Source organism: Camelus bactrianus, chromosome 27 (genome assembly GCF_048773025.1).
Source record: "Camelus bactrianus isolate YW-2024 breed Bactrian camel chromosome 27, ASM4877302v1, whole genome shotgun sequence".
Lineage (NCBI taxonomy): Eukaryota > Metazoa > Chordata > Mammalia > Artiodactyla > Camelidae > Camelus > Camelus bactrianus.
In genome coordinates this window covers 18,996,681-19,012,942 of record NC_133565.1, presented here as the reverse complement: position 1 = coordinate 19,012,942, position 16,262 = coordinate 18,996,681, and the positions used below count along the sequence as shown (strand labels likewise).

Here is a 16,262-nt window from a genome sequence, read left to right as displayed (position 1 = left end):
CTGATGCTTGAGACCAGAGCCCAGGATTCACCTATTCCTATCAGATCCTGAAGGACGTGGTTTCCTCGAACCAGGTTCTTGTTTGCGGTGTGTCAATATCTTCATTAACAAGTAATTTTACCAGTGATGCTTTCAAAAAAAGACCAAAATGGATGGCTGGCCCTCAGGACTGCTTGCACTGTGATAAAGATGCCAAGAACAGTGAAACGATCCAAAAGTCAGCAGCAGGAGGGAATGTGAATCTGTGGACCTAGCTATTAACATGCTGAAAAAATGGCTTCTCTACGTTGAAGAGTTATTTGGGGTTTTTTGTTGTTGTCGTTGTTGTTGTTGTTGTTACTGTGAAACAATAGAACTCCAATTTTGTAATGACCTTCAATGTTAAGTTCTGCTAAATAGGTAGGAACAAAACATCTGATGTTGCCAACTTGCTACTTCTGGAACGTGGAAATATAGCTACTGTTACAAACACAGCTTTGAGCGGGCGTCCTCGTAATCAAGGGAAACGGTATTGATGTTCCATGTTTTCTACTTTGCTGAAGGAGAAGCCTGAACTGTGTTCAAAATATTTGGCACTGAGTGTCCCCCGATGCCCAGATACTCTGATAATAAAACAATTGACCTTTAGAATATCATTTATTCATTTAACAAATATTTATTAAGCTCGTATTATGAGTGCAAAGCCTTATGATATGGGTTAGAAGGATGTCAAAATAATTAGGTTTAGCTACCAGCAAGCTCAGAGAAAAGGGGGGACGATGTCTCACTGTATTCTAATTATATAAGGGTTGGAAATGCCCTATTAAAAACACTTTAAGTTATGCCCTAAACCACTTTGTATCATGTGTTTTTTTGGTAATGCTCATTTACACCCATATTAAAGAAACAAAGAAAGGGTCAAACAGAAAGTCTGTATTTCACTATTTAGAATTTCTATTTTCTCTTTGTTAAAATCTGAGAACTTTGATTTCTTTGATACAGCATAGGGGCAGGAAAAGATCATTCTAAGAAAGGACCACTTTTCGATCATTTTGGCCTCACCAATCAGGGTGTCTACGTATTCTTCTTGCCAGATCTTGCTACTGTCATTAAGGTACATGTAGTCCCATCTCCTCAGCCATCCTCCCCTAGTCCTTGCCTACAAAAGCCCAATTTTCTTCAGATATTGGGTCGCTATATCCCTCAGCTGGGTCCCACTGTAGGAATGATACTCCCGTGGCAGGTGGGATGGGCAATGATGAAATTCTAACCAAAGTGACAGGAAAGCAAGGAGAGTCAAGGCCCCCTGGGAAAGGTCTTTGCTCTCTGTCCCTTGTCCTGCTCAGACTGTAGCACTAATGCTTGGAGCTGCCACAGCTCTGCAGCAACACGGGGGGGGGGGGGTCAAGACCATCACGTGGAGAATGGGGAGCAGAAAAATGGAAAGTCTTCCATTCTTGATGGTGCCGTTAAACTGCGGGATAAGCCAAACCCGGAGTTACCACCCTACCTCCAGACTTTTTATCAAATTAGGTGATCAACCTTCTGATCCTTTAAGGAATTTGAATTAGCGTTTCTGTTGACAGCTAAGTACATCCCAGTCCACATCCCACATACAGACATGTGGTTCTGTCCAAGGTACTGTCACTTTTGCTTGGTTTATTGTCCTGATTTGATCCCAAAGGGAGCCTGTGGAAGCCTCGCCTCCCATCAGTACTGTGTCCATGACATAAATGCTGTTGGTGAGTGTTTCCTCAGCATTTATCATAATATATTTCTAGGAAAACTTTAAGTAATATGTTAGATTTCTTAATATGCAACAGAATAGGAAGGTATATCAACTCTCATTATGCCTCTAGGACTTGAGGAAGCAAAAAATAAATCATTCAGTTCCTCTATTGGATGACTCCGGTAGCAAGATAGGGGAGGCAGTTAGGACCACTTCCATGTTTAATGTATATTCTTGCCTTTTTCTGCATCATATTGTTTATAGATCCTGATACTATCCTGCAGGCTTGATAGGAGAAATTGCGATTTCCATTATGCAAATGCTCCATTTGAGATCCAGAAAGGTTGGAAGGAACATACCACAAAGCTAAAGAATAGTATCCTTTATATCCAAAACTTTTCCCACTGGATCATATCATCGAAAAGAAAGAGGCATCAGACTGGTTTTATGTGCTAGTACAGACATGATCACCAAAAGAACAATGCTTTTTTTTTTAATCTAACACCACAGCTAATGCTCCAAGGCAGATCTGGCTTCCCCATCTCTTTTCTGCCTGTCCTCATATATTCTTGGTGAGCAGAGTTTCAGATTACAGGTGGAATGAGTTCAGGGTTCTTCAGTTGCAAAAACATTTGTTCTCCTGTCTGATTCAAGTTATCCATGCCACCTGTGTAGAACAAGGACAGCCAACTACAAACGTGGGGACACACACGGCTCACTTCCACATGTCACCAGTGGGGACCCGCTCTGCCTGTACAGTCACTGAGGCAGCAAGATGGTAACACCTCGGGGGGAAAGGTGATTTCAGGAAAAAGATCACAGATGCATGGTGAAGGATTACTCTCTCAAAATAAGAACTCTGCTTTGAATTGAGTTGACAAAATAAAAGTGAATGAGAAAGAATTTCTCTTTATTCCTGTAAGAGTTGGGGCTTTTTGAAAACAAGTAAGAGAATCCCACTTCAGAAAGGTGGTGGGGCCTCAGAGTGGATCCAGAGACACTAACAAGACCCTCCTTCCGGTCCTCACCTTTACAGCTATCTCTGTATCTGCCTCTTCTTTCGTATTCCTTCTTGGAACCAGCTTTGTCTTCCTTCCTAATAGTGGGCAATATTGCCTTCCACAGCCTCATAGCTCAGTTCTCCAGTCCAAGCTTCAAAATCCCTAGAGGGTGACTCAGTTTGGTTCAACTGACCATCTTTGGGCCAGTCCATTCAGCCCATGGGGAAGGGCTCTGATTGCTATCTGGAGTCAGGTGTCCTCTTCTAAACCAATCATCCTTTGCCAAAATGTAGGGTCACAGAGCAAAATAGCCACCTCAGGGATCTGAATAGCGGGAATGAAGAAGGCAGCACTCAGGAAGGAGAGTCAGAAAGGATGAAGCCTATAAAATAATGCCCTCTGGCTGGGTGCATGAAGTTCAGGACCCAGTGCACAATGCAACTGTGGGGCCCCCTGTTCAAAAATTATTTAGACTCTTAAGATGAAGGTGGCAGAGTATGGAACCTGGTGTGAGGCCCTTCTGAGCATAGGGCCCTCTGTCACTGCACAGGTCAGATGCCATTGAAACTGGCCTCTCTTGTCTTCTATGCTTCCCTTTAAAATTTCAAAAAAAAAATCTTGAGTGATAAATTTTATCAAGTTAGCTTATACGTCACTAAACAATACACCTTTACCAGGAGCCTACTGCTCATGATACTGTGGGAGAGGTACCGCAGGTTACACATGAGAAAACACGTTCAGAGCCACAAGCCTCTGGACCCACATTCTACGGATCCATCAATTCCAAACCCAAGTCTGTTAACTTGAGGTGGGTGGATGCTTTTACTCTGCATCACTGTTGATACGTGTCTCCCTAACAAAACCCACCTGTTTTGGGCAATGATTTTTAGACCCACCCCCTCCTGAACGTTTTCTTCAACTGATGGATAATTTCATTGAATAGTGGTAGCAAATACCTGGTAGAGTCTGAGAAGTATGCTTTCTGCCTAGATCAGAAGCCCTTTAACACGTGACAATATTATTACTTTAGACACTGAAAGAAGGCAAAGACAAAAATGGCAAAGGGCCGTCATAATAGAATCATAAGGTATTTAATATTACCTAAATGGTCACTAGTGTAACCTAAATATTGGCTGGGCTCACCCTGTCAATTCCCTTGGTGATATTTATGTAACTTCCTAAAGACTTAGATGCTTGTGGTGACTTTTTATCTCTGGGTTCTTCTCCCTACCCCCCACGCTCCTCCAAACCCCACCTCTCATCTAACAGACATTATTTTTTATTTTTATTTGAACAGTGTTGACCCACTAATTAAACTCAGCTTCTTTATCTCCATTTCCCTAAAACCAATCACACAGGCATGGGCACGTGTCACATTTTGCTAAATATCTCCATCTTACATCACAGGGACACAAACAAGGTAAAGATGAGGGTCGGCGCCTCCTTTGTGAAAAGCTCTTTGGACACCATGCCACTGGCATCTCCCCACAGCCACCATCCTGCTCAGGCTGGAACCTGCCTCTGTGTCCTCATTCCCTCCTGACCATCTCCCGCTTTGCCTTCCTTCACATCATCCCAGCAACGCTGGGTCTTTGACCTGTTCTGCTGCTGGCTTATCTTTGGCTATCCAGAGATTCAGGAAACCCCTGCTAAAGTAACCTTGCTCTCTGGTATATTTGAGAGTTGTTAAGAGAGTAAATCCTGAGTTCTCATCACACGGGAACATGTGCACTTTTCATCTATGTGAGATGATGGACATTGAGGTGATCCTTTCACAGTGCATTTAAGTCAAGTCATTGCCCTGGATACCTTTAATTTATACAGTGCTGTATGTCAGTGACATCTCTATACAAATGGAAAAAAAATCTCTGCTAAACTGTCTCTCACTACCTGAACAGTACCTAGAGCACTGGCTTTGCTTTTTACGTTTAAGACCCTCTTCACTCCTCCCCTTCTCCTCACCATCCCCTCCAAACCCTCACCAGCAGTTTCTCTAATTGGAAAGAAGCAGCAGAAATTGGAGTTTCTATTGATGTGAATCTTAGCACTTGCCATGATGCCAACTGGCCCTCTCCTCCAACCCAACTGAAGCTTCCTTAAAAAGCAGAAGTGTCCACAGACAGCTTGGGTTTTAAATAAAAATTTCATTTGACCACATCACACTGGGAACAAGTAAAATAAGCTCCTTTATCTGTTTCATAAAACTTGATTCCATTTTAGCTTATTTTAATCTCAATTTTTTTTGTTTCTATAGAAACAAAGACATCAAATCCAAGCACGCGGTTCACACATGAGAATTTTCAATTTATCAAATGGTCTTCCTCTGTTGTTTCAATGTCTAGCAAATTCTAAAGTGCTGTTGAAATCAAGTTATTTATCATAAAATCGATCATAAAAAGTACCTCCCCTCTCTCCAAGAAAAAAAAAAATAAAAACAATTAAACTTTATTTTATAATATTTCCCAAAACTATTAATGCCACAAAGTAACAAAGCATTGTTAAGTCAACACTTGGCTTAGCCAACTTGGTTTTAATTTTTTAAATGCTAGTTCCTAATTTAATAGTTACTTTTACCCACCTGATTTGTTATTTTTCACAGGCTCTTAAAATGAAATGAAAATTACACTTGTGCTCATCGCTGTGGAAATCTTAAGTTAAAAGTCCAGAAATATGTTTTAAGGTGTGTATTGCCAACGGAAGACTTCACACAAAGAAATGTGAAGTTGAATTTTAGGAACTGTTTTGAGGGTGCATTATGTATAGTACTGTGTTAGGGTAGAGAGAAAAGTGTTAAAATGATTTGAATGAGAACCCCAGTCTTGCCATTTATAAGGTAGATGATTTCAGCTGAGTTATTGACCCCTGATGTACCTCAGTCTCTTCATCTGTAAAACAGTGGCAAAGTCTATTTTATAAAGTTATTGCATAGAATAAATGGGTTAGTAATAACAATAGCCACCATTTGTTGGGCACTGTGTAAATGTAATTTCATATAACTCAGAACAACCCTATAGGAGAGGCAATAATAGCCCCATTTTTCCGGCAAGAAAATGAAAATTCAGGGGGGTGAAGAATTTGTTGACCCGTTAAGTGGCCCAATTGGAACCCAAACCCATCTCTGATCAAAATCTTTTGCTTTTAACTACTATTTCCTGTCTACTACAGCAAGAAGAAAGTTCATTTATGTTTTTTCATTTTCCCCCTTTTTTGAAAAGCAGTGATTCTCAAAGTGTGGTCCCCATACCAGCAGGGCCAGTGGCATCACCTGGGGACTTGTTAGAAGTGGAAATTCTCTGGCACCCCCCCCCCCCAGTTAGACTGAATCAGAAACACTGGGGATGGGGTCCAGCAACCTGTATTTAAAAAATCCTCCAATGACTGTGATACAGGCTAGTGTTAGAGAACCATTCCCTAAAGATTATAGACTTAACTTGGAGGTTTAAAACTCAAGTCTCACATAGAATACAAACTTGTGGTTGCCAGGAAGGAGGCGGATGGGAAGGGACAGGCTGGGTAGATACCGACAGGCATATGTAGAATAGATAAACAAGATTGTACTGTACAGCACAGGGAAATATATACAAGATCTTGTGGTAGCTCACGGTGAAAAAGAACGTGACAATGAATATATGTATGTTCATGTATGACTGAAAAATTGTGCTCTACACTGGAAATTGACACAACATTGTAAACTGACTATAACTCAATTAAAAAAAAAAAAACTTAAGTCTCAGTATAAGAATAGAAAGACACAAGTGACCATAATACAAATAAACTCTTGATAAATGTGATAAAAGAGATCAATGAAGTACAAAGAGGAAGTAATGGGGAAAGAGATGAATTCTGAATGAACTCTCCCGGGATATGAGCAGGGCTTTGAAGAATGGGTAGGAAGGACTTCAACAAGCAAAATGAAGTTCAAGTTGGGGTGGGGAGCAAGGTCAAGAGGGCCACTGAGATATTCAACATTCCGTTTTGCTGGGGTGCAGGAAAACGGGGAGACAGACAGCAGACTGAAGACAGGCGCTGGAGCCAAGCAGAGAACTAGGGAGTCTATTCTGCGTGCCATCAGGAAGCTTTGAATTGTGTTTCAGGAGAGGAAATAAAGTGACGGTGGCCATGTTTGGAGAGAGAAATCAGAGGCGGTGTGGAGGGGAGGGTGGGGAGGGTGGGGAGGGGAGAGAAGGTGGTGGGGAGTCTTGCTCAGAGCCTGAACTGACACTTCACGCCATGTGCAGGTGTGAGAATTATCAGCACAGGCAGCGTAGGGATGAAAAAAGCCAAGAAATAATCCCTTGATCCTCTGTGACGTGATGACATGTTCCTTGGTAGTTTTTCCTGTTTTTTTTAATTGAAGTATAGTTGATTTATAATGTTGTGTTAGTTTCTGGTATATAGCATCCTGACTCAGTGATTCACATATACATATATTCTTTTTCATATTCTTCATCGTTATAGGTTATTACATGATATTGAATATAGTTCCCTGTACTAAACAGTAGAACCTTGATATTTATCTATTTTAGGTATAGAAGTGTGTATCTGCAAATCTTTACAAAACAGAAATAGACTCACAGACATGGAAAACAAACTTATAGTTACCGGGTGGGGAAGGGGAGGGAAAGCTAAATTGGGTAGCTTTTCTTTTAAGAGTGATTTATTTCTGATTATGAAACTCAGAATGCTCAATGTCAGAATCTACACAATTTGAGAAACTTAAAGGTGACAGTAGAAATTACTTAAATTTAGAGAATTGTTAATGTTCTGAGACAAATTGAAAGGTGTATGTGTGTGTGTGCATATACGCATGTATGAGAGACAGACAGATAGAAAATAGAATCTTAACACAACTGTCTTTCTTCTTTTTCATATCACTGAACATAGTGGGCAGTTTTCTATGTGAATAAAAATTATTTGAAAAATACAAATCTTAATGACAACAAAGTTCTAGCTCACGGATTGTCAGCAGTTTACTTAATGCTCTGATTGCCATTCTACACCAAGCCCTACTCACAATTCTAAGTGAGTAGAATCTACCTATGTGAGTAGGTAGATTCTTGCAAGTGGAATTAAGGGTCAAAAGATAATTATACGGCATATCATGAGACGGGCCTCCAGGAATGTTGCATTATTTTACTCTTCAAAGTTTATGACCGTATCATCAAATATTATTTCATTTATCTTGATTTGTGCTTTTTTTTAAAGCAATAAAATACTGTTAGAACTGATATAACACAACACTTGCATTCCCTTTTTAACACGGCCTGACGGTGACTTGCCTGACATTTGCAGAATATAACAAATCCTCAGAAAGAGGATTTGACCATTGTCAGTCTGTGAGTACCAACACATGCTGTCAGTAGCTATCAATAAATACCCCAAACTATGAGAAACTGCAGAGTGAAATGTCTCAGAGACCAAAAGACTGTCCCAGGAGAGGTAGGAGACAAGTACCTCTGGCTTCTGGCCCTACAGCAGATTCATGTATTAATGCACTCATTTTAGAAATACCCATAGTGATAAATTTGAAATAACATACATAAAGGGCGCCATTGATTATGAACAGAACACTGGGTGCAGACAGGGTTTTCTTAATGCATGAGAGGTTAAGAATGATCGCTTTTGATGGTAATTGGAAGAATTCTCTGTAAGTAGGTGCACTTTTGACAAATGAGTTCTCAGTTAATTTCAGGGCATCGTAAGCGAGTGGTACACTCTTTAAGAATCAGTTTTCCTCTCATTTATCAGTACTGTGCCCTGTCATGCTATGCTTAAAATTGCTTTTGCTTATGATTACTTTCTTAAAAAATTAAATTCAGAGTGAGGTCAAGTTTATAACCGCTTTGTTTCTCATTGGTAATTAGTCGTTTACAAAAACAGGAACCGTATTACTCTTCCTCTCTAGGTTGTCTTGAGGAATGCCTAACAATACACAACTCAGCTCCCAACATCACCTTCTCTGTGAAGTCTTCTCAGCCACTCCCAAGTTGAATGAGTCACAGTTTTCTCTCTGCTTCTACAGTTCCTTACATCTGTCTCTCTTACGCCATTGTGTTGCACTGGGATGAGCTGGCACCCTGTTGGTCTCCCCACCTGGACTGTGAGCCCCTGAAGGCGCAGGGCATGGTTTTATTCATCCTGAGCATGTAGCACGGTGCTCGTCAACAGTACTTTCTTGCTGAATAAACGGATTGATGCACAGGTGCAGTAGCAGCAGTAGATGCTGACACTGAGTCCATGTGGCTTGGCAGTTATCTAAGAAGAAGCATGATGAGGCTGCAAAGTGAAGTGACGACAGTGGGAAGTAAGGAGTGTCAGGCTCTTTCATTTTATGAAAGTCAGTGGAAGTTTATTTTAAGAAAACGGGGAGAAGTTAGAACAGGTTTGTAGGACGACCCAATACCCTTAAGCTGATCACCCAGTATCATTTTGCATTGTCTTCCTTACCCATAGAACTCTGATTTATTGGAGCAGCATTGTGTCCAGATTTATTCAGCTATTTTTCTCTGCCTCCCTTGTAGATCAGGTGGCCATGCAACACAGCTCTCGTCAACAGATGGAAGCAAAGATTGTTGGGTGCTGCTTTCAGGAAAGCTCCCCTCCCCAAAGTTGGCAGATGCCCTTTGGTTCTGTGATCTCCCTCCTTCTTCCTGCCTGGAGTGCAGAAGTAATGACTGAAGTTCTCATATCTCTCCTGAGAACATAAGAATGAGTATCATAGAATGCTACACAGACCCTTGCATCAGTCTGTCTTGTAACTGTGACAGACATCGTAAGATAAAATTGAGAGGGCTTACAACTAAACTTGGGAATTTCCTAGGACCTGGAGGTCAAACAAGAGTCTAGAGACAAGGACAGTGCTGAAGTTTTGAGGTTTGAACACCAGGAGAAATTCATTTCCATGGGCAAACAAAATGACTGAGACCATAAGAAGGGATAGGATAGCTGGTTCACAAAGAAAAGTGATTAGTTTTGATTTTATAAACTGAGTTTGAAGAAATTCCAGTGATGATAACAAGCCCAGGAGGAAAAATTGTGGTGGCCCAGCCACCGCGACTGGGTTGGAGTTGATAAATAGAGTAGCAAGAATGGACGGGTTGATGTAAAGATAGTTTCGGGCAAAGAGAGGATGGTAATGAACAGAGTTCTGAGCAGGTCCTTAAAGGCCACAGAAAAGGAGTCACCAGAATTGGGAAGAAAACAAGAACAGAGAAGCAGAAAGCAAACGAGGAGATTTCCAAAAGGACAGTCAACGATGCAAAGTGCTAAAGAGAGATTATTCACTAATTGTCACTGGGTAAGGCACCTGGCAAGTCAGAGAGTCTATGAAGAATGGAGCTTAAGTTCTTGGGGGTGATTCAAAATCCATGGATTCAAAATCCAAGAATGAGAAGGGTTGTCAATGAGAGAATGTTTTCAAGAATTTTGACTATGAAAAGAAGAGAAGAAAATATCATATGACCAACACTTTAACGTGGTAGCAGGCTAGTCATTCCCCCAGAGTAGATTAAAAACACAATTTCTTCTTTGAATACAGAAAATGGCATTTTAATATTTAATCAAGTGTAAAATGTACTAAATTCCTACATTTAATCTATATAGACAATATTAAGTCAAAAAGTGACCAGGCATATTTTGGGCCAGGCAGGCTTTTTAGCAGTGAATATTTGTTTTTAAGACAACCATCATTCTGTGGCATTCCTAATATAAATATGACTTTTAGAAACAATATACAAGTATTCTGGAATGGAAAGATTGTGGGTTTAAAGGTTTAATTCCACAACAACTTCATTGTGAACTTTGCATGCATCTACAGTTTTTCACCTACCTCTCTTTACTGGTGAAAATTGGATGCTAACAGTTATCAAGATCAGCATTGCCTCTTACTTGGCATTAGTCCGGCTAGAGTTTTCCACCTCCTTCTCTAGGTCCTTACATTAAGCCCAACCCATATTTTGGGTCTGCCCAATCAAGCCATGTCAATATGGCGACCCCAGACTCAAACTGGCATCCCCTCCTGTGTCCACTCATCCAGAAAAATTCTGTAGATTATGTAAGTTCATGGGAGAAAGGTTCAGAGTGTTCTTAAGGGTCTATCCACATTTTTCCTATGTCTGTATTTGGGCTGGCTCCTGGAATCAGAAGCATAGAAAATCACCATCATCATCACTTTACACAATTATCAATTGCCACCAATTTTTCTCGTGTGAACTATGTGGCCAAACATTTTACATACAGCAGTTCATTTACTTCCCCCTACAGCACTATCTCCATCTCACAGATGATAAAATCAGTGGTTAAATATTCTTAGTGGCTGGCGGAGATCAAGAGCTAGAGAGCAGAGGAGGAGGGATTTGAACTCATATGTGCTTGATCATAAAGTTCAAACTTCCAGGAACCGTGATACACACTGACTCTCCTAATATCAAGGATGCTACAACTTTTAGAAGTATTTTTAAAATACTTTACCCCTCATAATGACCCAATGGGTGTGATCATTTTTCATTATTCTTCTTAATTTTACCCATAGGAAACTGAATCTCAGAAATGTGCCCCCATCACTCAGCTAGTAATCAATCACATCAGCATTGAAACCCAGATATCCTGTTCTGAACTCCAGTGTCCTTGTTCTTTGAATTGCTTTACACTGGAACATAAAGCATGTTCATAAAATCTAGCCTCTACTCTAGTGACAGGATACCTGTTTTACAGCCATTTAGTTTGTGTATTTCTTTTTGCTGTTGGTTATGAATCAAAAAAAAAAAAAAAAAAAAAGTCCTCCTGTGGTTTCTAAAATCCAGTAATCCCCATTAGAGATGGATCAACCAGATCGTTTGGAACAAGGTTCCGGGGTCAATCATTTTTAGAACCAAAAGCGGAGCAAACCATTTTTAGTTTACTATTTTGAGGTTCTGAAATGTTCAGTTGTGTTTGTTCCCTTTGGTCTGCAGCCAGGAACAGAGGCATAAGGGCTCAAATACCAAATGAAAGGGTGTTCTCACAGTGTTTCTGGCCAGGACCAGAGTAGAAATATCGGAAAGCTCACAAGCAAAGCTGTTCTTTTGAGAGTTTCATACCAAACCTGCAAAATCAGGATGCATGCATGCAAAAAAAAAAAAAAAAAAAAAAAATCTAAATAGTTTTCCGAAGCAAATTCTTACTGCAGACTCTGCCCAGCCTGACTATGAACTTGACACATTTTGCCATCCCAAGATCAGGTATCCACATAGGTGTGTACTTCTAAGAAAAAGCAATTACACTTGAATGAGCAGTTGATTCCTTCATAAATGCACCTCAACCAGAGATACACTTCTCCACTTTTGCTTTCCAGGCCCGGGAGGACCTGTTAGAAACCAGACTCCACCTAGGTTAAGAGTGCCCACCAGGCAAATGGTGTTGCCAAAAAAACTATATATTTATATTCAGCTTCCCAAATGCTCTTAAATCATTGGCGTAAGGGGAAAACTGCTCTCCTTCAACACATACTTTATTTATTTTTTTCAGTGCACCTATATAAAATGTCTACCAAGTTTATTTTTGACTGTTGGATTAATTTAGCTCAATCATAACTTGCACTTCTAATTTTATCTCATCCTGCTGGTTTCAAGGGTAAGGTATGATCTCACAAAATGTAAATGTCTTTCCTTTACTGAACAAACATGGATTTGTGCATTTCTACTTAGTTCAACTTAAAAAAATTTTTTTTAACTTTTACCTTACTTTGTTTTAGATGTTACTTTATTTCTAAATTGATGGCTTAATCCTTTCTAAATCATTTGTGTTCATAAACTCAAGTAGTTCAAGGAAAAACTACAATAAAGAGAATCGTTTCTAATATGAAAGTTTATTTAAACTAGTAGTTCAGAAAAAAAGAGCAGAGCTCCTTCAGGATGATCAGAAAGACTAGATCTTGGACCAGAGCACTTGGTGAATTCCTGAGGGAGGTTATAGAACATTAGAACATAAGTTAGAAATCCGAGGCGTCATTCCCCAAAGCATGTTCTATTGAACATCAATGAATAATTGAAAAGGAATTTGGTGGTTAAATAACTGAGAAATACTGTGCTCAACACCTTTAGGCAGTTCATTTACTTGGGATCCTTTCAGAATCTTTCCTGTGCTCAGGAAACATTCCCAGTAACAGTCTGGAAGGGAGCATGACAGGCAGCTGCCAAATGTGACTGATGGAGGCAGAGGGGCGGGGTTTTTTCCATAGAACATCCCACGGGGCTACTGCTCCATAGAACCACTCTAGGGAGATCTGAACCCAAACCGCCAAGACCCACTGGAAGAAACAAAAGTGAAACTCTAATGGGCGCGGTGTTGCCGGTGCCTTAAATATGTCATGGTGTTTCATCTTCACAACAACCCTAGACAATGAATAGGGAATCTTATTTTACAAATGAGAATGCTGAAGTTCAATGGACTTATCACTCATCAACCCCACCGGCTTTTAAACAGGACAGGGACCAACCTCTGACCTATCGAACCAGAATTTCAGCAGTGTGGTCCTCATGGATGTGGGTATGTAAAGCTGGACAAGTGTTTGTGTTGTATGGCTGGCTATGGCTGAGAACCTGTGGAATGAGCTATGTCCCAGGGATCACATATTCTTTTAAGGAAAAGAGCTGAATCTCTGAGTTCTATCCTCTGACTCCCAAGTCCAGAGCTCTCTCTCCTGTAACATTGCCACCCATGAATCAGCCTCTGCTCCTGGGCGTCTCCAGGTCAAAATCTGAAAGTTGTCAGAAGATGCACATTGGCTGATTGGTGCCCTTTCCCATCACAGTTCAAGGTGGAACAGTAACCTCTTCAGCAGCCAGGTAAACATCATGATTATTTAGAAACAGAATTCAATACATCAAATTACACACTGACATCTTATGAAACCATCTAAAGACATATCTTATAAACACTGCATAAGGCATTGTCAAATACCAACGCTTTCCTTTCCATTATCAAATGGAGGTTTTGCTCCATGTCTCCTGCTGTTATATCTGGATTTTGAATGTTTGGTGGCTTGTCCTTAAAAATCTAAATTAAACTATGTCCTTAAATAAGAAATAAGCTCTTTTCTTTGGCTTCTCTAAAATCCATGAAAACTTTCCCTTTTCACATACAGTAGTCAGTTTTCTGGATCTGCTTGCCTGCCCTTTCATTCTGATTGTGAATGTTCCGGTTCAACTCCCATTTCTGCAATAAAACTGCTTGTTTAAAAAAAAACTGTCAGTAATTATTAACCCCTTTGATGCTGCTTCTTCTAGTGACAGATAACCATTGGAGAGGTTCCAAATTTAAATACCTGGTTTGTCAAATTAAAGTGCCTCAAACTCTAACTGATGGGAGCGAGGCGTGTTTTTGTATTTTTTTTTTTTAAAGCAGTTACTCTGTCATGTAGACATTTTTTCATTAATCTTCTTAGGCCTTTTATGCTTTGCTCTGCCTCTGTTAATATGGAAAGTCTATCAGGTCTTAACCAGGTAGAATGCCCCTCACTCAGACTACTTAACAGATCAATGCAGATCTCAGTTATTCCTTGAGCTTTGGAACAGAGCAAGCAAACACACAAACCTTGGGAAAATGTATTTACAGGTCAAATGTCTATCTTAGGATACACTGTGCATATTTTAGGAATACATAATATTCGCTCAGTTGAGTCTAATAGCTCTTTGAAAGCCATTAAGGTGGACAAAGTAAATACATTTTTTGGTCTGTGTGTTAATTTTAAAAACACATTGTTTTCTATGTTACGCACACTCTTTCACATCAGAATCCGCTTCTCCAGAAGTGGCCCTCTATTTGGATTGGGCAGTTTGCCAAGGGAAAAGAAATGAAGCTTTGCTTATGCTGTGTCAAGGCAGGTTCTAGATAAGAGCATTTGAACATTGGGAAAATGAATGCTTTGCGGGTTATTCACGTCGTATAAGTGTTGCAAGCAATTCCTGACAAGAAGGAGCTAAGAATATCATTGAGTTAAAAAAAAAAAAAACTCTTTATGGCATTAAATATTAAATGCCTCATAAATTGGTGGGGACATTTTGCACAAGTGGGAGGAGTGCCACAAATTGAGGGTACCATATTAAGTGGTTTCTTAGTCATCAAATTAGGATAACATTTTTAAACTTAGAGAATATTTGTCCAATCTGCCCATTCTATCCGTGAGGAACAAGGAGCCCAGACAGATACAATAATGTACCCACAATTCCAAAGCTGCAACGGAGGAGATCCACGTCTTCCCACCTTCGTGATCTCTCCAGGGCAAGCCTTCTCCATCTACCAGAAGAAGCAGTAAATGCAACTCACATCAATAAAAGTTCACTGAGATATTCAAAAACCCACAGGCATGGCCCATTTCTTAAGGAACCCGCCATCTGGTAATACACATTTTTGGTGCACTATTTTGTTGAATGTCTAAGATTGAACACTAAATGGCACTTGTATCTATGCATTCAAAGATGATACCACCACCATGGGTACCAAAGCTTCAGAGATGGGAATCATCCTGCACTCTCCCCTCTCCCTCCTGCCCTGATGCTCACCGTCTCATGCAGCCAATCCCTAGCAGCTCCCACTGATCTGCCTCCCACCCCACCAAGCCTGTCCCTGGACCACAGACCACAGTGCATTTCCTGGTGGACTTTCTCACCCTAATTACTATTAGGACATAGCAGTATCCTGACTGAGATGTTTCAGTTCTGCTCAAGGCTTCTTACATCCTACTGCATAAAGCTGAAGCAACTTGACCTGGAAGATAAAATCTTCCACAATCTGGCCTCTACTTGTCTTTCTGATGGCATCATTCTCACTACCCCCAGCTTCTAGCTTTGGGTACAATGGCTGGTATTTCCTTCCATGCCCTCCCCACTTCATGTGCATCGTTCTATGTTTTGATTTTCCTGACCTTCTGCCTGGAATGTCTTTTTATGCACTCCAGTCTTCTTCACCTAGGCCACCTAGATAAGTTCAACGCATGTTCTAAGGCTTGATGTCTATACCACCACCTTCTGTTACTGAGTCCAAAGTCTTTCTACTCACCACACGACAGGCCAATAAATCGGGAGATGAGGCATTGAGGTGAGGAGTAATGACTTATTCGGAAAGCCAGCAGACTGAGAAGATAGTAGATTAATGTCCTGGAGAACCATCTTCCCCAAGTCAGAATTCAGGTTCCTTTTATACTAAAAAGGGGAGGGGTGTGATTGTTGCAAACTTCTTGACGTCAGAATCCTTTGTTATTGCAGCTATCCATGTGGGTCAGGTCACAGTGTCCCTGTAAACCTCCAACAAGACTAATGTTATTTTCTATTCTGCAAATTTTTATCTCTATATGAATGGGAAAGTGTTACACCCTTAAAGGTCAGAGCCTTGAGAATGGGCTTTCCTGTGTATTTCAGGTTATAGGCAACATCCTTTTACAAAAAGGTGCAGAACCAGCATGACTGAGTCCAGGAAACAAAGCACAGGGTTAGAGCCAAAGGAACAGATCTAATATGGAGTCAGATTTGTTCTTTCCTGTTACACTTCCCTGAGAGCCCACCCCTGTCACCTTCCAC

The 16,262-nt window shown here is 40.5% G+C and overlaps 1 long non-coding RNA gene across 1 annotated transcript; it reads right to left on the bottom strand.

The window, feature by feature from the left end:
• Positions 1-4,877: 4,877 nt before the first annotated feature.
• Positions 4,878-15,853, bottom strand: LOC141575268 (uncharacterized). The gene is made up of 2 exons (XR_012502734.1): positions 15,745-15,853; positions 4,878-14,982 (listed from the first exon to the last, which is right to left on the bottom strand). It is a non-coding gene; the product is annotated as an uncharacterized LOC141575268 (long non-coding RNA).
• Positions 15,854-16,262: the final 409 nt, after the last annotated feature.